Source organism: Bubalus bubalis, chromosome 9 (assembly GCF_019923935.1).
Source record: "Bubalus bubalis isolate 160015118507 breed Murrah chromosome 9, NDDB_SH_1, whole genome shotgun sequence".
Classification (NCBI taxonomy): Eukaryota; Metazoa; Chordata; class Mammalia; order Artiodactyla; family Bovidae; genus Bubalus; species Bubalus bubalis.
Genome location: NC_059165.1, coordinates 73,862,990 through 73,887,845, shown reverse-complemented (window position 1 = coordinate 73,887,845; position 24,856 = coordinate 73,862,990). Strand labels below are relative to the sequence as shown.

General features: G+C 43.9%; 1 long non-coding RNA gene across 12 annotated transcripts in view; it reads right to left on the bottom strand.

The window, feature by feature from the left end:
* The window catches only part of LOC112586931, a 175,405-nt gene that overhangs the window by 144,992 nt on the left and 5,557 nt on the right, over positions 1–24,856 (bottom strand). For 10 of the 12 annotated variants that reach the window (XR_006553425.2, XR_006553427.2, XR_006553430.2 and 7 more), the window contains exons 2-7: positions 17,392–17,518; positions 13,439–13,575; positions 5,970–6,547; positions 5,459–5,509; positions 1,346–1,539; positions 566–653 (exon numbers count right to left, since the gene is read on the bottom strand). This is a non-coding gene — a long non-coding RNA (uncharacterized LOC112586931). Of the gene's footprint in view, positions 1–565; positions 654–1,345; positions 1,540–1,580; positions 1,780–5,458; positions 5,510–5,969; positions 6,548–13,438; positions 13,576–17,391; positions 17,519–24,856 lie in introns of those variants that run through there. The other 2 variants (XR_006553420.2, XR_006553431.2) reach the window with 2 other exon arrangements.

Here is a 24,856-nt window from a genome sequence, read left to right as displayed (position 1 = left end):
GTAGATTTGACTTCAATGTTAACCCATGAAAAGCAGTGATTAAGAGAGGGGAGAATGTGGAGTAAAAGGGAAGCAGAAATGGTAAAGGAAAACGGGAAGAAATGGCTGAGATAGGCTGGACAGGGAGAAAACCAACTGTTCTCCAGACTCCTAATCCAGGTCATTTCTATTAGGCAATTATTTTAATAACCCAGATAAAACAAAATCATAGTACATTTATCATTCTGCAACTTCCTTTTTCACGCCACTATACTTCCTGAAGATTTTTTTCATGTTAGCACTTACAGAGCTACTTCACTGTGGTCACTACTGCATCCAGTGTCAATTCACGATACTGGATGCTTGGGGCTAGTGCACTGGGACAACCCAGAGGGATGGTATGGGAAGGGAGAAGGGAGGAGGGTTCAGGATGGGGAACACATGTATATCTGTGGCAGATTCATTTTGATATTTGGCAAAACTAATAGAATTATGTAAAGTTTAAAAATAAAATAAAATTAAAAAATAAATAAATAAAAAATAAAAATATACCACAATTTATTTAGACCCCTACTAAGCCGCTTACCTTTATGGCTATTATAAACAATGCCGCCGTAAATATCCTTGTTCGTTCTTTCTCATGCGCATTCAAGAGGCTTTCTTCAGTGTAACTTCTGAAAAGTAGAATTTCCAGGTCAAGGGAAAGGAACAACTTTAATTTAAATAGACACTGCCAATTTGGAAAATGTCTGGAGGATAATAATTTGTCTTCTGGGAGGGGACTGGGACTGGTGCCACAGCCAAAAGGAATTTTCACCTTATCTGGAATGCTTTAATTATTTTTTAAACAAAGGGAATGAGTTCACTTATTAATTATATAATGAAAAAATAAATTTTAAAAAGAGATTTTAGATACGAATACATCCACATCTTAAATAACCTTGAGAATCAGAGAGATTCAATCAACCTGCTCATCCTGTCAGGGTCCCATGAGGGGCAGTGTGTGTGGGGTGGGAGGGGAATAGCTGCCCTATTGAAAGGAGGCCAAGCTTGCTAGATACCCTTACACACACAAACACAGAAATAAACACGCAGTCAAAAAGGAACCCTTGATCAGGCCAAACACTTGGCTGCTGCACCTAAATCTGGTACAAGTTGCACTCCTTGGGGTCAGGGGTTTCTGAGAGAGCCAACAATGAGTATTTCCCATTCACGCTCTGAATATGAATAATTTAAACACAGAATTAATGGAGAAGCCAAAATGTCTTAATCGAGTTGATTTTTTGTAGGTTTGAGGATGCAGATTCTATATGCGGGCAAGGGGTCCTACTGAGAGTGATCCTCAGAACCAGGCAGACTTACTCACCAGTTGGGGGGTGTCTGGAGCTTGCAGCGGGCCTGTCCCATGTCACTGTGCCAGTCAATGAGGGTCCCAGCAGCGCTCAGAGGACACATTCAAATCTGGATAATTCCAAGAGAATCCATCAGAAGGGTGAGCAGAGAAAGTATTCTGAGCTGAGGAAGAGCACTGTCCGAAGTTGGTGCCCCAGGAAAAGAGCTCTGAAAGAGATTTAGCAAACAGGAAGTTTAGTGGGGCTTACACTCAAGAGCTATGCCTGTTGCGGAGGGGAAGAAGTGGAGCTGGGCCAAAGAGGTGCTGAATCCCTAAGAAGTGTCATCTAAAGCCTCATCTGACTCAGAGACTGGGATGAGCCTTCCCAGATGTCCTGCTTGATTGACGCAAGAAAGCTGGGCTTTTACCCTCATCACACATGATGCAGGCTGCCTCTGGGAGTGGAGTGTGACCTGCAGACAGCATGACCTGTGGCTCTCTTTGTTGTTGTTCTTGTTTAGTCATGTCTGGTTCTTTTGAGACTCCATGGACTGTAGCCTGCCAGGCTCCTCTGTCCATGGGATTTCCCAGGCAAGAATACTGGAGTGGGTTGCCGTTTCCTTCTCCAGGGGATCTTCCTGACTCAGGGATCGAACCTACATCTTTTGCATTGGCAGGTGAATTCTTTACCACTGAGCCACCAGAGAAGCCCTTCTGTTGCTCTCTTTAGTGGAAGGTAATTCCCAGAGAGGCTTCATCTCAGAGGCACAAGTCACTCCCATTCTCAGAAGCCGGGAGAATGAGCTCCTCTTAAAGGGGATCCAGCAGAGTCCCCATCGTACTCACTAGGGTTCAGTCCTGAGCCACCTGGATCCACTTTCTTCAATAGTAAAATCTGGGAACAGCTTCTCCAGGATCCTGGCTCGCCTGTTTTTCTGGGTCAACTTACCAGAGGAAGGTTAGTGACATGAATTCCAGCTCCTGTTGCTGCAGCTGCTCTCCAGGTAACAGATACACACCATCCCTCCACTCTGCTCCTCATTTTAGATTCCTCTCCCCCTCGGGTAGCACCTCTGTTGGTCTAACCAGGTGGGGTCATCCTGGCCCTCATCAGCAAGATGATCTGAGCTTCTGATCACTATGCCCTTCTCAGACTATGGTTACTCCTTCATCCATTTATTATTAAAGTGGGCAAGGGGGTTCCAAGAGACACCCCAGTGTGTTACAGCAGCCCTACCTCCTGATCATTAGGGTCAAGTACTCCTGCTCCCTTGCTTGATAGGCTTTGGCACAAAGGTCAGTCAGTAGATAGAACTGACTGAAGAGCTTAATGGGACACCCAGCTGGATTTCCTGATAGAAATGTTCTCCCTCTGGAAATCAAACCCCCAAAGCCTAGAAATGCAGTAACACAAATGCAGGAAGCACAGATTCCCTAAGAGGGTCACTGAGAGTGATATAAGCAGAGCCACACCCACTTCTACGCCTAGGTTCCAGATCCACGGTTGCTATGGGGACACTGCGCTCTATAATAGTTGTTGATGTAGGGTATATACTGTGTCCTAGAGGATGATGCCAATCCTCACAGTTTAACATCTCTAAGCTGGATCTTCGTTAAGAAGCTATTTACACAGACAACAATTTCTGGATGATGCAGCATGTAATGAGGTCAGGAGACTCCAAGGTCATGTGCCCACAGCCACACCTCCTGGTCTATAACCCGGCTCTTCAGTTCACCGAAACCCTGTGGCAGGGGATCAAGCACTCTCTAAGTCCTCTGTCACGCAGATGCTTTCAGGCAATTTTGTATCTGCTGTGCATGCTGATTCAGTCAAGACCGACAGCTACTCCTTCCAAGATCAGAGGGGTCTGATGTATTGACTTGCCACCAAGTGGCTGGTGGGCCTCTACAGGGGACGGTGTCAAGTCAGCAGCTCAGTTCTCATCTCTGCTCCTGGAAAACTGGGCTTTCAGCAGTGGCAAACCAGCCTTGATGAGAGGAAGCCCATGCTGTTGAGTCAATGCACAGCTTTCGTTCCTAATACCGTGGCATGAAGGGCATTTTGCCAGTACTGAGTATCCATCCAAGGATTGAATTCAGCTGGATAAGTCACTTCATCAACTTGGTTGTTTAGTGCCACTTCCATGGTTAATACATGCTTTCTGTTGAGCATTAATATCTGATACGAAGTCTGTCACACACCATGCTCCAGCCCATGGATGCTTCCACAGGCTTCTTCCCCAGATCTCATGGTCCTTAATCCTCCAATCTTCCTCTTTCCAGGCCTTGATCAATCAGATATTTGTTGTTACTTTGGGCTACTTCTCTTTCCATGCACGAGTGAGTGCAGGCTCAGTTGTGTCCCACTCTTTGCAATCCATGGACTGTAGCCCACCAGGCTCCTCTGTCCATGGGATTTCCCAGGCAAGAGTACTGGGTTGGGTTGCCATTTCCTACTCTAGGGGATCTTCCCAACCCAGAGATTGAACCCGCATCTCCTGTGTCTCCTGCATTGGCAGGCGAATTCTTTACCACTGAGCCACCTGGGAAGCCCTCTCCTTCTATACATAGTGGCAGATCAGATACATCTCTCAAATCTCTGCTGGGAGGATTTCCCTTCACTCTTTCTTTCAGGGCCATCCTTAAATGGAACTGTAAGAGAGCAGCCCACTTTCAGTTTATACTCACATAAAAAGCCAATCCATCTATGAACCAGTGTGACCTTTTACCTTCAACATCAGATGGTCACAGGGGTCTCGTTGGAGGAGGTCACAGAGAGGGTCTGACCTCCGGTTGACCAGAGAGCTGGACTTAGGCAATGGGAGGCTCCCCACCTCCTGCCCCTCCTTGGAATGTACATGCTGCCCATCATTTCCACAGTTGGAGCCATTTTCACAGGCACAGCCTTGAGAGATCAGTATGTTGTTGAGACCCTCTGGATAGTATACGTGACTGAACTCAGTTAAGGCCTCCATATAAACTTTAGGATTCTGCCTGTCTGGTTTGGAGATCTACTGGTCTTGACAAGCCTTCTATGTAAATTCCCTTGCTTGTGAAAACTGCCACCTTCCAATCTGGAGTGGTATGCCTCTTTCTTCTCTTTCCTTGCCCTGCCTGTTAGGATGCTGGTTTGCTCATCAATAGACCTTCTTGTGCCCTGTAGTCATAGATGTGAACTGAGGGAGAGGCCTCAGTGGAAGAATGGGAGGGAAAATACATCAGGCCACCTGCTCATGTGGTTTCTGTGCCCCTGCCCCTGCTTGTGCCCTCTTCCTGATGTAGCCCTTCCACTTGGCCATAAATTACAGTTGGGAGTGTAAGATCACACAATACAGTGGGTCTGACAGAGGTGTAAGGACCTCATGGATGTAGACCAGCCTCCTGGAACTCAGAGCAGGGTGGACAAGGTTAGAGAGTAGATCTACAGGCAAACAGAAGGCATCGGGCATCCCCAAACCATGCCCACCCCAGGGGCAGAGTCTTGTGGGACCAGCGGAACTTGTTCTCAGTGGGTAACTCATTGCAAGTTATTCTTCCCAAACTGACCAATCAGCAAAGCATCTGATTTGCTGGAGTAGACTCCCTGGAGTAGACTGAGTAAAGAGTCAGACAGAGGTCAGAAATGTGCTTAGGGGAAACCTATCCCAGTGGAAACCCAGAGTAGGACTAGAATGTCTGTTTTGATAGGTCTGGATTTCAGGCCCAGAAGAACTAAATGCAGGCTACAAGGAAGAGGCCAAATTAACAACTAGAATGTTCCATCTCTACCGTTAGCCAATAACACTTTCTTTCAGTGAAGTTGAAAACATGCTAGAAGCCTGTGCCATCCAGAAAGACTGCCGCTAGCCACATGTGGTTACTGATCACTGACATGTGGCTAGTGTGATAGAGGAACTAAATGGTTTGATTTTATCATAATTAACCTAAATGTAAATGGCCACACATGGCTAGGAGCCATAAGAAAACACAGAGGTGGCCTTGACGCTAGCAATAAAGACCTTTAGCAGCTCAATCATACAGGGTCCTATGGAACTAATGAAGCCACTGGACGCTTTACCTAAATCCCCTGAACTTGACGTAGCAGAGCTTTTTTGGCCTAGGGTATGGAATAAGCTTTGAAGTCTTTCAGGCCTCAGCCATACTAACCAGCTGTGTGATTACAGGCAGGCTGCTTTATCCTTGACTCAATTTCCTCCCCTGTGAAAAGAGAATCATACGTTATAAGGCTGTTGTGAGTAGGAAATGAGAGGACATCTGTAAGGTATCTGGTTCTCAGGGGTCATTTCACTAATATGTCTTCTGATAGCAGCCACCAGCCTCAACTCTTTCCTATGCCTCCTGTTTCTCTTTAGCAAGACCCCAGCATATCAGCTCTGTTCTTCGGCCAGAGCCTGCCATCCCACTGCGGAAGGGTGAAATATGCAAGGTTCTGCACTGCGGACACTCTCATTTACTGATCTCAGAGAATCAGGTCGTGGGTGACCCAAGAATATAAAATGGAGGGCAATGCGGTTACTTTGGCGGGGGTGGGGGTGGGGTTATTCTATTATCTCACAAACATGGCATTTCCTTCCAACACCATCCCAATGACTTGAACAACAAAATTGCCTAATAGAAATCAGCAGCCTCACTGCATCAGTGGAAGTGAGATTCTCACCTATTTTTGCTGCCAGCTCTTCAGAGTAAAAGTCTAAGATGAGAGGATGAAATTTGAAGTTGAGGGCCCTTATCTGGGAATTACGTAATTCCCGCAGGGCCAGCAGCCAGAAGCCAATTTTGGCAACTGACCAGGGCTTACTAGAAGCCTGTCCCGCCCGCCTCTGTTTGTGTGGCTGTTTGGCGCATTGCTTTTGTTTTGGTTTGGGATGTTGTGAGTGACATTTGGAGCCTGAGTGTTCTCAGGTCTGCCTTTTCGCCTGTTGTTGGGGGAGGAAAGAGAAGCTCTTCCTTTGTTTATGGAGCTCAGCTGATGATCTTGTTTTCTCTGTGGCAGGAGGGGCCTCGAAGTTCAGGAGTTCAAATTTTAATCCAGCTCTGCTCTGGGTCCTGCTGATGAATTTACGTTTTAATTTTTCATCCGCGGCTCAGCACCAGACATCACATAAATAAATGAATGCATAAATAAAATTCATGAAGTCGGGCTGGGGATTTGAAGCTGAGAGGTCTTGCTGCGTTTCAGGGACAAGTTTGAACATCAGAGCCTCCTCGTCCTGTTATTAATAACTATGCAGAACCCTGTAACGAAGGGACAAAGTAGGTCAGTCTCAGCTGCACCAAAACAGAACAGCGGAGGAATTATCAAAGAAATTAAAAAGCCTGCATGGCCATCGCAAAGCACACTTTTATAGGCTTTCTTCTGGTGATAATCCTGTGAGTCAAACTCATGGCAGTGGATTGACTTTTCACCCTTTTCAAAACAGCAGCAATTCATCAGCATTCAAGGTTTGTGTGGAAAAGGGCGGCGAGCATTCGTGAAAATTAAAAGCATAGAAACCTAGAGAAACTTCCACCCCAGTCTGATGTTATTCTTATATCACTTTCTGCTCTTTCTCGGGGTTCTGTCTTCCTGTATAAAATAATAAAATAATTTCAGTTTTCTCTCAACTCCAAAAAGTCATTTTGTACTCGTCTAGGGGAAAAAAAACACACCCATATTTGGATAGAATTAGCCAACATTTCTTCAGATTACCCGCATTTAAGTAGTTCTGGCAGTTTGCAAATCTTTGGAAAGATGAAGAAAAAGGGTTTGGTAATCTGTCATCTTAAAATAAGCTAAAGTCAAATCCCTGGAGATAAAGAAAAAGTGGGATTAATTAAAGTCCCAGTGTCTTAAAAGACAAACGGAATGAGTGAAGACCTGGAGCAAGCAAAAGGAAAGAAGAAATTACATCCTAAGCAGATTATGGGTTTTCCGCTTCAGAGGTTTTCCTCCAAGAAAAGTCCCACATTAGAAAACATATTCTCACAGAAGTTGTCTTAGCTGACCGATGCAGAGGATCGAAGTCCACCTTCTGGGCTGAGAGGAAGCAAGCACTGTCCTCTCTGGTTCTAAAAATGCAGGTGAAGCAAGGGCCATGTACCCGACATGCTGCACCTGGACAGTACTTGTAAATTCCCTTCTCACTCATCTCCTTTTCCACCTCCGTTCAGAGGGCCACCTGGGGGAGGAAACCCACCTCTAAATAGATACCCAGAAAAAGCAAATAACAGTGGTTCTGCAAAAACATCTCTGCTAAGGACATGGGAACCAGTGCCCTGTTGTATATTTGCCCAACAGGCAGGATGGTCTGAGTTTCTTTTGCCCAAAGAGAAGATGCCTGCACTGTTCCCTTCCTCTACCTCCCCATCCCCACCCAGGTATCTGATAGCTCTATGCAATCAAGCAGCTTATGCAGCACATAACACTAGCGTCATTATTCATAACACCTCTGCAAGATTCTTCTGCCTCCCAATGTCACTTCAGAGGGGAAAAAAAATCCTCAAAGAGGAAAGGAGAGAACTAGGGCAGGTGGTTAGGAGCCATGCCTGCTGAGCAGCAAAATAGCCCTTCTCACCTGTGTTGCTGTCCTTGGGGACTAACATACATACATATATAGATATATACATATATATGTGTGTATATATAGAGAGAGAGACACACACACACACATGCAGCCCCTCCCCTGAATTAACCATCATAAGTGAGGGGCATGTCCTTTGAGAGCATTGGCTCCGCCCCTGGGCAGCTTCCTGTCTCTAGAGGCCAGCCCAGATGGTACAATTCTGGGCCAAGTCAGAAGCGGATCCTGTTTCAGCTTCTTCCAGATGCACAGTCTTGAGCAAATTACATAACCTCTTTGAGCCTTCTTTCTTCATGTGTGGATAATAATACCTAGTTCACAGAGTTGATGTGATGTGCATTAGAGTGAAAAAAATAGCAGGGTTGGTAAGAATGACCATACCCTCCCTATTCCCAGCAGTCCCGCTCAGGAGAGTGAAGACAAGTCTCCCTATCTCCACCCTGAAGCATTTAGGAGTCTTCAGGCCCTGGGTTCATGTCACTTTCTGAAAGTGAAAGTCACTCAGTCATGTCCGACTCTGCGACCTCATGGACTACACAGTCCATGGAATTCTCCAGGCCAGAATACTGGAGAGGGTAGCCGCTCCTTTCTCCAGGGGATCTTCCCAGCCCAGGGATCAAACCCAGGTCTCCTGTACTGCTAGCAGATTCTTTACCAGCTGAGCTACCAGGGAAGCCTGAGGGTTCATGAGGCCCTGAGTTCATGTCACTTTCTCCTTTGGTGTATACAACAGCACATGAACACACTGAATTCATCTCCCGCCACCCCTATAACAGCTAACTCGTCCATGCTAAGCGGTGAATGGAGAATAATCAAAGAAAGAGAATAAAAGAAGAAAACATGCAAGATGTGTTTCAGGATGGGTGTCTCTCTTTATCTTGAGTTGCAGACTGGAAGATACCTGGGTGGTAGTCAGAGACTAGGTGGTCCTGGAGAGTCGCCAATGACCCACCCATTCAGTGCCTGGTAGATATTTAAAGCAAGCAAAATTTTTTACATATTTGAAAAGGGTGTTGACTTTTGAATCAAATTCAGTGTAGTTCAACAACATTCTCTCCCTTGACCTGTGTTGTCCTTGGGGGGAGGTGAAGGTTGTCTTTAGTGCCTTTAGCTGGAGATTCACCGAAGTGGGGGATTTTGTTTCCTTAACTCCAGGCATTATAGGTGTTTGCACGCAGGCATGGATGAGCCAAGGCAGCTGCACTGGACTCGCTTAACCTGCACATTCCCCCAATGAATGCTTGACTCCAGCCAACTAGCATCACATAAAACGAAGCCAAACAGTTTTTTGATGACAGGTTGGGGGAAAAAAAAAAAAAAAAGGAGGAGTGGTATTGGTTTTAAAATATGTTTCCTTCACTATTAAGAGTTCTTCCCTTTGCTTTTATCTCAGGTGAAATGACTGTCCTCTCATTATAAAACTGCAGGAGAGTGGGAAGCAAAAGGAAATAAACTTCTGGTAAAGTAAGTACTGCAGTGTCTTCCCCCACCGCACCCCCCATAGCTGTGACAGAAGAAATGAAATACCTTTTACAATTTCCTCAAATTAGAACTCTGAGGAGGTTCACCTGACCCACTGAAAACGGTACCCCACTCTGCACACCCTGCATTCCAGCTCTGAAGGGACTAATCAGCTGACAGCATGCCAGTCATCACACTGGGAATGGTGTGACTTTGTAGGGAGCCCAGTGGCATGATTTTACCCTGTGCTGTCTGGCCTTTCTTTAGTGTGTACTGAATGAGAGAACAGTTGACAGAGGAGTTTCCCTCCTCGGTGCGACCTCTGGGGCTTCTTGACTTCCTAACAAGGCTTGCAGAGAGGTCACACCACAAGATTGAAGAAGCTGGGTACCACAGTCTCTGGCAGTTCTCCCCATTTGCAGAAGGAATACACATCCTTACCATTCTACATGTTTGCCACTGAGTTCTCTGCACCCTCTCCAGGCAGATCCGGCTATTGTCAGTGAACACTGATGAGAATACCAAAGCCCAAACCTGAACTTTCTGCTAAACAAGAATCCATCTTTGCAGGGTTGGGAGGCCCCAGTCTCGGGAGCCAGATGAGCCTGCCTGATTTAGAGGCACTACCAATCTGATCCTTTAAATTGTTTCCTAGCAGAATGTAACCAGCTCTTTTGAAAGTCAGTCTGACTATAATTTGCTACTAATTGTAGTTTAAAATGAGCTGCTCTGGGCCCAGCTGATAGCCAAGCATAAATTCAAGTGGCTGCTCTCAGGATGTCCTTGGATTAAGGGGAGCTTGAGTATTCTCACAACTTGAGCTTCTGGAAACTGAATCGTTTCCATGTCTACCATATATATCACTCTACTCATCAAATTAAGGTAAGCCCCTAGATAATGGGAAAGCTAAGAATTATTTGGACAGTGTTTATATTTCATCAAAGAACACCGTCACAGTGGTGAACTGTGCATATGCTTCTATTATACACGACTTCTGCTGGCTGCCCATCTTCTAAGTTTTTTTATTGTTCCTTGAACCACTTACTCCTTAGGGCGATATTTGCAAAGTGTGGGCTATGGAGCACCCTGGCTTCTTGCAAAAATGCAGCTCCCTAAGCCCTCTGGAACTATCCTATGGAATCAGAACTTGGGTGTGTGGTGAGGGACAAGTCCTAGGAATCCTCATTTAAAATAAGATCCCTGAAGGGGGTGATGCACACTCATGTTTGAGAACCACTGTCTTAATAGAGAGATCAGGCTGGTTCATCATTGGGAGTTTTCAAGTCAAAAAACTGAGTGCTGATTGGAGTAAAATTGAAACCTAGAGGACAGTGTGGCATAGAGGTGCTAGGATGAGCCCCTGTAACTCCCTCCAACCCCATTACCACTCCAACTCTTGTCTCACCTCGACCTTGGGCACTGAAGTCCCAGGCTGAGCCGGCTGAGTCAAGATCACAGACCACCTGTCAGCGTTCTCCAACATTTGGTTTTGATCTCCTCCTCTCTCTCAAGCACACACCACTCCAGTCAGGCTGGTGGCCTCTCTTGTCCTCACAGCAGCTGCGTTCATGCCAGCCCCCAGGTCTTTGCTCACTGGGTCTCCCCTTGCCACACATAAGGTCTCACTCTGCCCTGTGATAATCCCAACCCCACATAGCCCTCCTCACTCCATAGGAACCTTTTCTGTCCATTTCAGAACACTTTCATCTCTCCATCCTCTGAAACTTTACTTCCCTTAAAACCAGTCTGGTTTTTTTTTTTAATCTTTTCAATTATCACTTGATTATGATATTTCTATAAGAACTCATCTTGCCAGCTAGATTTTGAAATTCTCTAGGCAAGGAACTATTATTCTTTTCAATATTTCCCTTGGTTTTTAGCACTGAGCACAAAGTGACCATAAGTGCAAATCTAATAAATTCTTGTGGAAATACTGATTGATGGAATAACACCTCCCTGGCTGCCTAGAGGATTATATGATAATTTTAGCCACCATGACCCCCCTATCATGTCTGGCCCCAGTCATCACCAGCTGAATCAGTGGTGCTGCAGAGGACCCTGAGGTGCAAGAAACACACACGAAGAGGAGACCACTCAACCGGGCACTATTTGCTAGGCACCAACTCTATGCCAGCCATTGGGTTGGGTACTGAGAACACAGTGATGAGTAAAACATTCTCCTTATGGAGTTCTGGCCCTCAGGGTGGAGATAATTATTCAGGTGATCATAAAAGTCTATATAAGATGACAACATGATACATATTAGAAGACAAGGATATATGTGGGTTCTGAAAACAAGATGCAAGAGGACCTGACCTTCCCCATGGGATCAGAAGCCAGGGCACCATCCTGGAACGAGAACTCTGAGCCTCCAGGTTAAAACTGTGCAAATCTCCCCACATTCTCCACCTCCCCTAGAATTTCAAGTAACATGACCTTCCTTTGGGGGCATCCAAACAAACACATGCCTGAGTCCATGTGGCTGAATTGGGACTGTCCAGCGATTCATCTGCCAATATTTGGCTAAATTCCTAGAATTCTCCTTGGACTCTCTGGCAGGAAAATGGGTACAATAGAGTCCTACTAAAAGCACACTGTGAAGATTAAGGAATAACTGTAATGTGTTTGAGCTCCTGGAAACACAAAGCAATCATGGCCCCAAGCTAGCAGAGATTTATTCCCAAATTTCTTCACTAATCAACCTCAGAAAAATGTGAAGGAATGAGGCACAAGGGCTCTGTGTGTCTGTGTGTGTGTGTGCATACATGCGTTTGCATATGTGTGCATGTGTGTACATCTAATAAATAAAACTCAGCTGCACAGTTCAGCTGCTCTCTTGTGACCTTCTGTGGTTTCAACAAAGGGACATTTCGAGGGTTCCACAAAAGACTTCTCTCAGGGAAATCTGGCCTCCTAATAGATGGCAGAGAGTATTGTTTAATCCTGAATAGCTTTGTCAGCAATAGGCAAATTCAACAAGACAGTTACCCTGAAAACTCAGTGTGTAGAAAAAGCAATAACATATGGAGACAGAAAAGTGTTTTTATTATCTTTCTCTGGAGCTTGCATAACATGTGCTACATGTCGCTCTCTCGAGAGCATGTGGGAAGATAGAAGGGTTGGGGGGGCCCCAGGGAGTCAAGCAGGCCACTTAATATAGCCCTATTCAGTCAGGTGGCTGTGTTATGCAAACTCACACATTGAAAACATTCTTTTCAACCTTTAAAACATGACATTCAAAATAGCATTGTAATAAGACCCGGAAGATTTAAATAGATAATGCCTCTGATTTAATTTAACAAAAAACAAAACACTTTCAAAAACTAAATCTATTCTAGGAACACCTTTGATTAAATCTGACTTGCTTCTCATAGCCATTTGACTATTAATCAAACTGTAAAAGATAACTATTTTTACAAATATATGCTTTCCTGGTCCATCTGGATGTCTTTCTTTCCAATACTCAAATATTTCACATTTACAAGACAATTTAATACGAAGATGTGCTTACATTTTGCTTTCTATGTGTCCAGCAACTTCCAGAATCTTTGGGTATCTTGACTCATTTACTACTTGCAACAGCTCTCTAAGGAAGATGTGAACTTTACTTTCATTCACAGATGAGGAAATTGAGGCACAGAGAGGTTAAGCAGCTTACCCTCCATCACAGAGCTGACAAATAATAAAGTCAGCATTTGAATCCAGGCATGTGGATGCCAGCATCCATGTTCTTACCCTCTCTGCCATATTCTCTTTCTAAGGCTTATTAGGAAGAGAGATGGCTGGCAGTAACTGCAATTGTCTTGGAATAGGTTGGAAAAATAGAGTATTTCTTGAGGCCTTCCATAGGTTAATTTTTAAAACTCTTGTTTAGCTAGATGGTCAATGATAAGGTGGCCACAAGTTATCAGCAAACTAAATATCATAGATGAACTATGGATGGCTCATTCGTACCACTTAAGTCAGAATATGCAATGAAAGCAAGGCGGAGAAAAGGTTTGAGAAAACTGTCTTCAGAGAAAAAAAGCAATAAGTTAAAATTGACTCCCGGAGGTAAAAAGACTCTACTCTTTGCAATTTACCCAAGTGCTTGGAGGTGACTTACAATTCCCAGCCTCCGCTCAGATCCAAGTTTAAAAGTGCTTCTTTTAGCAGCTCTTGCAGGATAAATTATGACTTCAAAGTAGAAATGTCTCCATTCACAAAATGGGTCGCTGACAAGAGCTCTAGGGTATGAAGAAGCTATAACAAGCAAAGAAATATGGCAACAAGAAAAATGAATTTTTAGCCCAGATTCTGCTTCCACTTATCTCTTTCACACTTGATTACAGTGAGCCTCATTCTCCCTCCCATCACAGTGGGAGGAGCACAGGAAAGGGAGCAGACTCAATTAAAGCCCAAGGGTCTGATCCACACAGAACGATGCTGGGAACAGCAGAGGCATCATGTATGTCTCCCAAGGCCTGGGTGGCTTTTGCACAGAGAGCTGCTGGCCTGAGGCTGCATCATCGTGGTTGACCGAGACTTGAAGACCAAGCCTGGGGCTGGGAGCCTGGGCCAAGTACAACACAGAAATACCCTAAGGAAGCTTCCCATGAAGTCTGTCTGAGACAAGAGAGTCCAGGTCAGCTGAAGATCCATACTGGCCTGCAGTTCTCGCTGTATAACGCTGGCCACCTCTACATCAGGATGGACAGGAACAGCCAGTGTGGACATTTTTCAATGGCACACACGGAAATAGCTTTAGAAGTGCCAGTGTCTACAGTGTGGGTCTCTGGGCTTTATCTCTTTCCAACCTGGCACTGCAGCTCTTTCTGAGCATTGGGCACAGCTAGAATTCACACCAGTTGGCTGAGGTGCTGACAGCTCATCTAGATCTTACCATTGTCCTCCTTTACCCTCCAGGGCAAGAGCTTTCTCTTATCCCAACGCCCAAGAGAGAAAATTTGTTGAAACAGAGCTCCATTTCATGGACGTCTTGGTTCAGAGAGAATTTGTGAGAATTCCCAAGAAACCATGTCCTGCCTATTGATGTCACTCTGTGAAAATCATAACCACCTGCAGACCGGGCTTTGTGCCAAGCACTTTAGTTCATCCTCACCTCTAACCTGGGAAAGAGATATTTTTGTTCCTGTTTCAAAGATGAGGAAACAAGGCACAAAAGGGTCATGGTGTACCCTGCCCTAAAAGGTGCAAGGGGCAGGGGTCAAATCGAGAATTTGCTCTGAAGTGGTACATTTCTTCCAAGACATGCCGAATGCACTCCCCCACCTTGCTCTGCTTCCCCCTTGCCACACCCCTGCTTTTCTCCAGCCAAGGTGCCTACCTCAAGGTCACTGGGTAAGGCAGTGGAAAGAAAACATGATCCGATCAGTGAGTCAGTTCTGCAAGGCAACTGGTGTGACGGGAAAAACCTTCTCTTAGAACTAAGAAGAGGACTTCCTTGGTGGGACAGTGGCCAGTGCAGGAGACACAGGTTCGATCCCTGGTCTGGGAAGATTCCACATGCTGCAGAGCAACTCAGACTGTGCCACAACTACTAAGCCCGCACTCTAGGGCCCACAAGCTGCAACGACTGAAGCCCACGTGCTCTAGAGCCACACACCACAACTACCAAACCCACGTGCTGCACTTACTGAAGCCCTCTCACCCAGAGCCCGTGCTCTGCAACAAGAGAAGCCACCGCAGTGAGAAGCCTACGCACCACAACAAAGTGTAGCCCCTACTAACTGCAACTAGAGAAAGCCCGTGCACAGCGATGAAGACCCAGTGCAACCAGAAACAAATAAATAAAATTTTTAGAAAAAGAAGTAAGAAGACACTTCTCCAAAGAAGACATCCAGATGGTCAAAAAGCACATGAAAACATGGTCAACATCACTAATTATTAGAGAAAAGTGAAAGGGTTAGTTGCTTAGTCATGTCCGACTTTTTGTGACCCCATGGACTGTAGCCTGCCAGGTTCCTCTGTCCATGGGATTCTCCAGGCAAGAATATTAGAGTGGGTAGCCATTTCCTTCTCCAGGGGATCTTCCCAACCCAGGGTTCAAACCTGGGTCTCCTGCATTGCAGGCAGATTCTTTATTATCTGAGCCAAGAGAGAAGCCCACACAATTATTAGAGAAATGCAAATCAAAATTACAATGAGGTGTCACCTCATACCAGTTAGAATGGCCATCATTCAAAGTCTACAAACAATAAATGCTGGAGAGGATGTGGAGAAAAGTGAAGCCTCTTACATTGCTGGTGGAAATGTAAATTGATAGAGCCTCTATGAAGACCAGTATGGAGGTTCCATAAAGAACTAAAAATACAACTACCATATGATCCAGCAGTCCTACTCCTAGGAATATACTCCCACTTCTGGATAAAACCATAATTTTAAAAGATATTTAATACATACACCCCAATATTCATTGCAGCACTATTTACAATAGCCAGGACATGGAAGCAACCTAAATGTCCATGAACAGAGGAACGGATAAAGATTTGGTACCTACATACAATGGAATATTACTCAGTCACAAAAAAAGAAAGAATACCATTTGCAACAACATGGATGGACCTAGAGATTATCATACTAAATGAAGTAAGCCAGGCAAAGACAAATATCATGTAATATCACTCATATGTGGAATCTAATTTTTTAAAAATGATACAAATAAACTTATTTACAAAAAGAAATAGACACAGATTTCAAAAACAAACATGGTTACCAAAGGGGAAACCCGGCAGGGAGGTATAAATTAGGAGTTTGTGATTAACACACACACTACTATATCTAAGATACATAACCAACAAGGACCTACTGAATAGCACAAGGAACTCTGCTCAATATTTTGTAATGACCTAGATGAGTAAAGAATCTACAAAAGAACGGATATATGTATAACTGAATCACTTTACTGTACACCTGAAACTAATACATTATAAATCAACTATTCTCCAATACGAAGTTTTAAAAAGGAAAGCAAATCAATAAAATGAGATTTGGGGGAAAAAAAAAAAGAAAATGGAGGAAGAGTCTGTTAGCATGATTTAATATTTCCCTTCCCGTCATCCTACCTCCTCCCTCCACTTTCGTGGTAAACTAAGAAACAATACAAAGTCAACACTTCAACTCTTCCTGCAATTTCGATTTAGCCAGAAAAACATTGAAAACAGATCCAGCTCTCTGGGAACAGAATATTGACAAGAAAGAGTGGAAAGAGTTAGCTGGGAGCCCAGTGAGGGGGAAAAACTGGAAGCATCAGGAGAAACAGAAATGAAAACAAGAGTGAGCTCTTTTATCTCTACTAATACACAGTGTCAAGATACAGATGGAGAAAAACATATGGGGAAAAATAAACAAGAAAAGTAAAGAAAGAGGAAAATTTTTGTAACTGTGTCTCTTCGTGTCTTCAGCCACTGGCAGTCAGAGCTGATGATCTGGTCTTGGTTGTATGACACTGGCCAAGACACTGCCTGTTTCTGGCTTTCATTTCCCAGTTCTGGTCAAGCTATAATCCAAGCAAACATTCAATCAGTTCCTCAATCCAGTGGCACCTACCCATCCTAAACTGCTCCTACATTTTATGTCCATGACATAGAAAGAAGCAAAAGGGAAGGATGAAAACTGCTATACTTCAGTTCAGTTCAGTCGCTCAGTCGTGTCCGACTCTTTGCGACCCCATGAACCGCAGCAAGCCGGGCCTCCCTGTCCATCACCAACTTAAGGAATATTAGTCACCTGCTTTCTTGTTCAAAGAAAGACTTTTATTTTAATACTCAGGAAATAATTTACCAGTCACCTTTACATATTAACATACACACAAATGCTTTCCCTGTGCTTTTTGAAAAATTTTGCTTGCACTGACATTCAACAAATAAATGAGTAGGTGATATACGGTAAAATTACTACTACTGGGCTTCAATTCTGCCATCATTAACTATAGTCAGGCAGGATACAGACACAGCTGACTAGGCATGTAGACTTGTCAAAAATAATGCAAATTTCACTTTCAGGAAGAGCACAAATCATTTCCTGCAAAGAAAACCATGACTGGGGGACTTATCTTACCTTTTTCTCTCTTTCTAGGAATTAGGAAACAATCTAGGCACAATCGTCAAGTCTGAGGACACATCTTCAGAGTACATCCTCGCTTAGCCATGAGACCGTCACCCACAGTTTCTGTTAAATACACACACTGTAAAGGAAACAGACATAACCATGGCGCTTTGTATCAAAGTGAGTCTTTCTACAGTTAATTGGAACTTTGAAAATTCTCTGAACTCTGTGATTAATTTTTGATGAGAGCAGAAAACTCGAAAAATGGTAGATAATGTCCATACACTCTACCTTCACCTACAAGATGCGACGTGGAGAAACACAAGGAGTCGCTAATAACCTCCAGTGACATGTTCTTTATTTAATGCACTCAGCTACTTAATTAGTATGCCAATATCAATCTTTAAAAGAGCTGTGTGCAAAGTCAGCAGGGGGGTCTGAGTCCTGATGTTATTTTTCCCACAGCTGAATAAATGATTTTCCCTACCACCACCACACTCATAGGCTTGTCCTCATTAGTATGTATGAAATGAGTGGAATAAGCATTGGGAGATTTATACTATAGCATACCCAACTTAATTAATAAGAAAGGGAGCCAACTTTGAGAGGAGGAAGTACAGGTTCACAGGTTCCTATACTTTGGTGTGATTAATAATATAAATCCATCATAAGGAGACTCAAAAAGTGCCTTGTGCATTTTCTCTATTTATTAACCAAACTTCAGTAACTTACAGATGTTCAGGTGCTATGATTCTCAGGTAGAGTTTGCAATTTAATCATAATATATCCTTAGCATCCCTACCCCACATCCAACTCACTCATTCAGGGAATAGTAAGTGAGTGGCCACCCTGGCCACTGTGCTGTGTACCAGGGACACAGAAATGAATGGGAAGAACCAGATTTTTAGGTAACTTTCAGGTAAGTAGAAGAGTGCATGCATGCTCAGCTGCATCCGACTCTCTGTGACCCCATGGACTGCAGCCAGCCAGGCTCCTCTGTCCATGGAGACAAGGATATAAATAAATGTGATACAGGGAAGAGGGCTGTCTGAAGGGACATATATGTATAAATTTCCAAAAAAAAAAAAAATAAAAGCCTCAGGCAATGGCACTAGGGAAAATAGAGCATAGAGGGAAGGCAGCTGGAGAAAGTTTCACAAAGGAGTAACGATTTGAAGGACACGTGTCCATATCGGCCCTTGATGCCATGGAGGCAGGATTAAGTCTTGTCCGCCAGTGTATGCCCTGCACCTAGCACAGAGCATGTGCACAATAAGATGTTCTAAATGAGCCAACTGTAAGTTAGAGTAAGTCTACCAGGCATACAAGGATGTGACAGCATCTCAGGGCAGGCACACAGGCAAGGGTCAAACAGCTCTTGTATGGTCTGAGAATCACAAATAACTTGTTACAATGGAGAATGTGGTTTGAGTAAGGAAGCGAAGAAAAGTGGGACTGGGAAGGGATGATAAAAATCCTCGCTTATAAAACTGGGTAAAATAAATGGCCACCTTCCAAGAATTTTTACTCCACTAAAACCCAGAGGCAAATCAGAGCTCATGTCAACCTCATACATAAATAAAACAAAATACCAGCAGCGCCTTGATAGCCATCCTGTGTTGTTCCTTGACCTGTTTACACGGCCAAAAGAAAACAGAGTCAGGAATCTCAACAACAAAAGCATATTTCTTTCAGTTTGGAATAATGAAAAAGTTCTGGAGATGGATAGTGTCGCTGGTTGCACAACAATGAGGATGCACTTAATGTCACTGAATTGTACACTGAAAATGATTTAAATGGTGAATTTTATGCTATGTATATTTTACCACAAGAAAAAAATATTTTTTGAGTACCAACCATGCACAATACACACAGATTTTATCTAGAATTTTGGTAATGCTTTGACACCAAGCTCACTGCAGTTAGTTCATTATATTTTATTGAGACACACAATCCTAGAGGAAATCAAGATCCCCTGGAGAAGGGATAGGCTACCCACTCCAGTATTCTTGGGCTTCCCTCGTGGCTCAGGCTGTAAAGAATCTGCCTGCAATGCAGGAGACCTGGGTTTGATCCCTGGGTCGGGAAGATCCCCTGCAGATGGGAAAGGCTACCCACTCCAGTATTCTGGCCCGGACTGTATAGTCCATGTGGTTGAAAAGAGTCTGACATGACTGAGTGACTTTCACTTTCACTTTGCTCAGGACATTGCCAGGTGTAGTCAAGATGTAGACCAGGGCTGCTGTCTGCATGGAGGTGAGGAGCCCTCTTTCCTGCTCACTGCTTGGTGGCTGACTTCATTTCTCACAGCTGAATTTCTGAGGCTCCTGGTTTCTTACAAAGTGTCAGTCAGGGATGGCTCTTAGTTCTTAGCTCCTAGAGATCACCCTCAGGCCCTAGCCATAGGGCTTTCTCCTTTTCCAACAGGGTGCCTTCCTTCTTCAAGGCCAGGAGAATAAAGCTGCTGCTGCTCCTTCTCATCTCTTGTAAGGGCTCACTGGATTAGCTTACTCTCAGTCAAGAGCATTTCCCTTTTTGATTCAGCCAAAAATCAGCTGATATGGAGCATTAACCACGTGTGCAAAATCTCTTTTGCCATAAAACATAACATAATGATGGGAGTAGTATCCCATGCCATTCACAGCCCCATCCACACTTAGGGAAGGGACTGTCTATGGCATACACACCAAGGGTAGGAGACTTGGGGCTGTCTGAGAATTCTGCCTGCCACAGTTGCTTTTCAAGTCATCTCACCTAACGGATAAGGCAATGAAATAATTATTTTTCTATGTAAGACATGATAGAAAACACAAAGGAAAGGAAAATAAAAAGTGTAATGCCATTTGCTATTAAAACCAGATATAATCACTCTTAGCACTTTAGTAAATCTGCTTTCGGGATTTTCCTAAGCATTATAATATACATATATGGGTATTTATAGAAGGGAGATCTCACTGTGTAGACTGTTAGTTATTTAAATTGAGTTTTCAGGCTGGTTCTTCACTGTGCTCATGGAGGCCTATTTTCATCTTCTGGGTTTTAACATACATTGCTGAGCAGTCCTACATTTATCTATGCAATATACTTGTATATATACGTATATACATATAATTCTAAATGCTGCCAAGCCAGAATGTGCAACAAATCAACAAAGTATCTAAAAACGTCCTTCTTTCCAGGGGGCAAACATAGAGCAAATGGTCCAGGAAGCATCTTCTTCAGCTTACGGGTTTGCCCAACGGAGTTTTATTGATTGGTACAGGGGTCTCAACCTTTTTGGCACCAGGGACAAGTTTCATGGGAGATAACGTTTCCCCAGCTTGGGGGCTGGGGTAGTGGGTAGGGACAGTTTAAGCAGTCATGTGAGCCATGGGGAGTGACAGGTGAAGCTTCACTCACTGGCCTACACTCACCTCCTGCTGTGGTGCCCAGTTCCTAACAGGCTGTAGACCAGTACCCATGTAAGGCCCCTGGGATGGCAGGAAGTGCAATGAATGAGCAGGTCAATGAGGTATGATAGAACTCATTTGTTACTAATTATTTTTCTATTTTTCAACCTGTAGTGGTAACTGGGCTTTCATATAATAGGACCACTTACGGCCATCGGCACATAGCTTGGCCGAGGTGACTCATCTTGGCCACAAAATAGGATTGAAGGTGATGTGTGTCATGCCAGAGCATGCAAGAACAGCTCCGTGACTGGTGACGTTGGCTTCACCAGCTCTGTGACTGTGTGAGCTGCTTCAAGATGGCAACTGTGTCAGCAGGGTCCCTGGACGACTAGCAGAGCACACCCTCCCCTGTAAGCTCACACTGCACAATGAACTGAATGTTGGGGACTTCCCTGGTGTCCAGTGGCTAGGATTCTGCACTCCCAATGCAGGGGACTGGGGTTCGATCCCTGGTCAGGGAACTAGATCCCACATGCCGCAATAAAGAGTTTGAGTGTTGCAACTACAGATCGTGAGTATCACAAATAAGACCTGGGGTAGCCAAATAAATAAATGAATTTTTAAAAACAGAAATGAAATGCTGTATGAAGCTACTAAGGGTTGTTTCTTACTACAGCATAATCTAGCCTTACCTGAATAATAAAAAAGGTAAAATGTGAGAACTTTTTTATTTTTATACATTGGAGCAGATTCAAGCTCATGCCTATTAAAATACCTCTCTCACTAACTTGCATTCTGAAGTGTTTTTGTTCCAATGGAAGGGAGTAGGTAAAGGAAACATGACAGGTGCACATGGGAGCCTGTCCTCAGGGTGAATGTCTTCCTTCACATGTGACTTGGTAGGAAAAAAAAAGCTGAGAACAGCAGATTATCACACTGGGGCTGGCAGGAGGAAGGGCTGAAGAGCCTGTTCCCCTCAGTGAGTGTGCACCCACTGCTAATTTGTCAGCTTAGTTAGGATCTGAAAATGAATGTATCTCAACACATATCCAAGCTGTGAAAGTCTAATTCCACCAGCATTCACCCTTCAAAGTAGGACAACATAAAAAATTACTTTAAAAATACATGACTAAGTCTTTATGTACACTTAATTCGCCCTTTGAAGTTATGTCTAATTTAATTGGCAAAGGGTAGAGTCTTCTACGAAGAGGGCAATGGCACCCCACTCCAGTACTCTTGCCTGGAAAATCCATGGACAGAGGAGCCTGGTAAGCTGCAGTCCGTGGGGTCACTAAGAGTCAGGCACGACTGAACAACTTCACTTTCACTTTTCACTTGCATGCTTTGGAGAAGGAAATGGCAACGCACTCCAGTGTTCTTGCCTGGAGAATCCCAGGGACGGGGGAGCCTGGTGGGCTGTTGTCTATGGGGTTGCAGAGTCGGACACGACTGAAGCGACTTAGCAGCAGCAGCAGAGTCTTCTAACTTACTGCTGTGGCCAGTTACAATTCCAGGTGGTCAAGACAGGTATGAATCATGATATTTGCTATTAATATAAAAAGAAAATAGGTACAAACAAACAAAAACCCAGAGCAAAACCAGTTCTTTTTAACATAATGAGGAGAAATGAGATTTTTAGCAGAGAGCAAAAAGAATGCTTTTAGACAAACTACAATCTAGATTCTGGTCAGGTGGCACAGTATTGTATTGGACAATGACCTCACGGCCCGCCCCCAGCATCCATCCCCTCTCTTTGACTCAGCTTTCTGATTTTTTCCCATGAGCCCTTGTGCTTTGAAGGAGTGAATGTGCTCTGCTCCTAGGAGGTATGTAGCTCAAGCCTAAAATAATCAGTGTGATCCCCTTCCCTGGCTACAGTAATTGGCTCAGGTAGGGATGGACAATATGGGAGTCAGTAAGACTGGGGGAGATGCTTTCTGCACCTTCCAAGAGAGATGCATCCTTGCCCTTTTCTGCGAGCTTCTGAATATGACCATCTCTCTGACTGTTTCCAAGGATACATGTGAAAGCAAGCATCCTATGAATTTGTCAGCAGCTCAACTACCACCACAAGGCAAGACCAACCCCAGGATAAATCCACCATACTGGTGGGCAAAGAAAAGAAGTGGCGAGAAACCTGATGATGTTAATGAACCACTGAATTAAAGAATCCCTCAGAGTTATGTCCTACCTGTAGGCTGCCAGCTACACAGACCAACAGATATGCTTCTAATGTTTTCTTAAACCAGCTTTTGTTGGGCTTTTGAGTCCTTGTTTCTAACACACACTTAAACAAATATAATTACAAATTGATTGGAAACCCAGCTGCCTGAAGACCTAGATGGAACCCAAAACTCAGAAAGTAGTTGCCCATTTCAAAGCAATGCCTTTAAGCAGAAAAATCTAAGCTTCCTAAGATGATAGATCATAGTAAGTCACTCTTGCAGTTCCAATTATTTTGAACAAAATGGTAAACTGTGAATAATTTTAGACAGGGTCTTTCTAGTGGCTTTTGAGTAAAAGGGTATGATCAGAAAGGGAATAAGAGATTTTAAAGAAAAGAATATATATCTGGCAATAAAAACAACACATTTTGCTTACTGTATGTCTAGCAGTATCCTAGGCATTAGACAAATTAACTCACTTACTCTTCATAATAATTGCATAATACTATTGCATTTATCTCCATTTTCCAGAGAAGAAAACAGAAACATCAGAGGTTAAGCATGGTGTCCCCATCCCAGGTCCCATAGCTCATAAGAGCTGCAACTCAAGGGCTTCCCTGGTGGCTCAATGGTAAAGAATCCACCTGCCGATGCAAGAGACATGGGTTCGATCCCTGGCCCAGAAAGATTCTACATGCCTTGGAGCAAATAAACCCATGTGCCCCAACTACTGAGCCTGTGCTCTAGAGCCCAGGAACTGCAATTACTGAAGCGGGTGCACCCTAGAGCCCACAATGAGAGAAGACACTGCAAGGAGAAGCCCACGCACTGCCATGAAGAGTAACCCGAGCTCACTGCAACCAAAGAAAAGTCCATGCAGCAACAAAGACCCAACACAGCCAAATTAAATAAATAAAAATTTTTTTAAATGCTGCAACTCAAGCCAGAGGTTGGCTCCGGTGCTGGCCCATCACCCTCTGCTGCTTTTGCCTTTTCAGTCCCTAATTTAAAGCTTTCATTGAGATTTCCCACTAGGACCCTGGGTGTTCTCTGCGTACTCTTTGTTTGTAACTTCCTTTGAAACTCAGCATGAGACATAACTAGGGTTCATCTGAACGAAGCATGATGTTCAGACAGGGACATACCTGGCAGAGCTAAGTGGACAGTGTTTGAAGTGATTCATGCCAAGGAATTAGGTAAACAGAGGGAGTTCTCCTTTCAGTTACTTGCACAGACTTTGCCACCACCTACTAACCTGTTGATGTCACTGAGAACCAAAGTTTTTTCTCTGTAAACAGATCCGACCTCTCTTTCTCACTCCTCTTTACAGACAAGGATATGAGGACAAAAAAGCACCTATTTGGAAGAGGATTTTTTTTTTGCTTACATGGTAACCATGTTAGTTAAATCTAATCCAGCTATAAAAGTTAACAAAACAAAATAATGCATTAAAATGTCTGATGATAGAAATGGATGCTCTTATTGTTTTCATTGTACATGTAAACCATGAACTCCATGAGTTACATGAGACAGTCTTTATTAACCTCTTTCTGCATCATCAGTAATGCTGGGTAAGGGACTAGAGAAAACAACAAAACGTGTCTGGATGGTTACTCTTTTAAAATATTCACTTACATTTTTTTCTTTTTGTTTCTTATTTTATCCCAGTAAACCTCTCCCACCCCACCCCATTCCAAAACCAGATCAGATCTCCATTCATTCAGGAGAAGCACACAATAGAGGAGAAAACAGGGCAAACCACAAGCTTTTGTGTCTTTGTTTTGTAAAAGCCCCAACCTAAGGGGAGAGATTCTCTATTCATATCCTGAAGAAATAAGAATGGAGCCATTCCTCTCAACTCTCCCAGTTCCCGGGGCTTGGGGAAGCGTAGAAGAGGCGGAGGCCCAGGACCCATCCCAA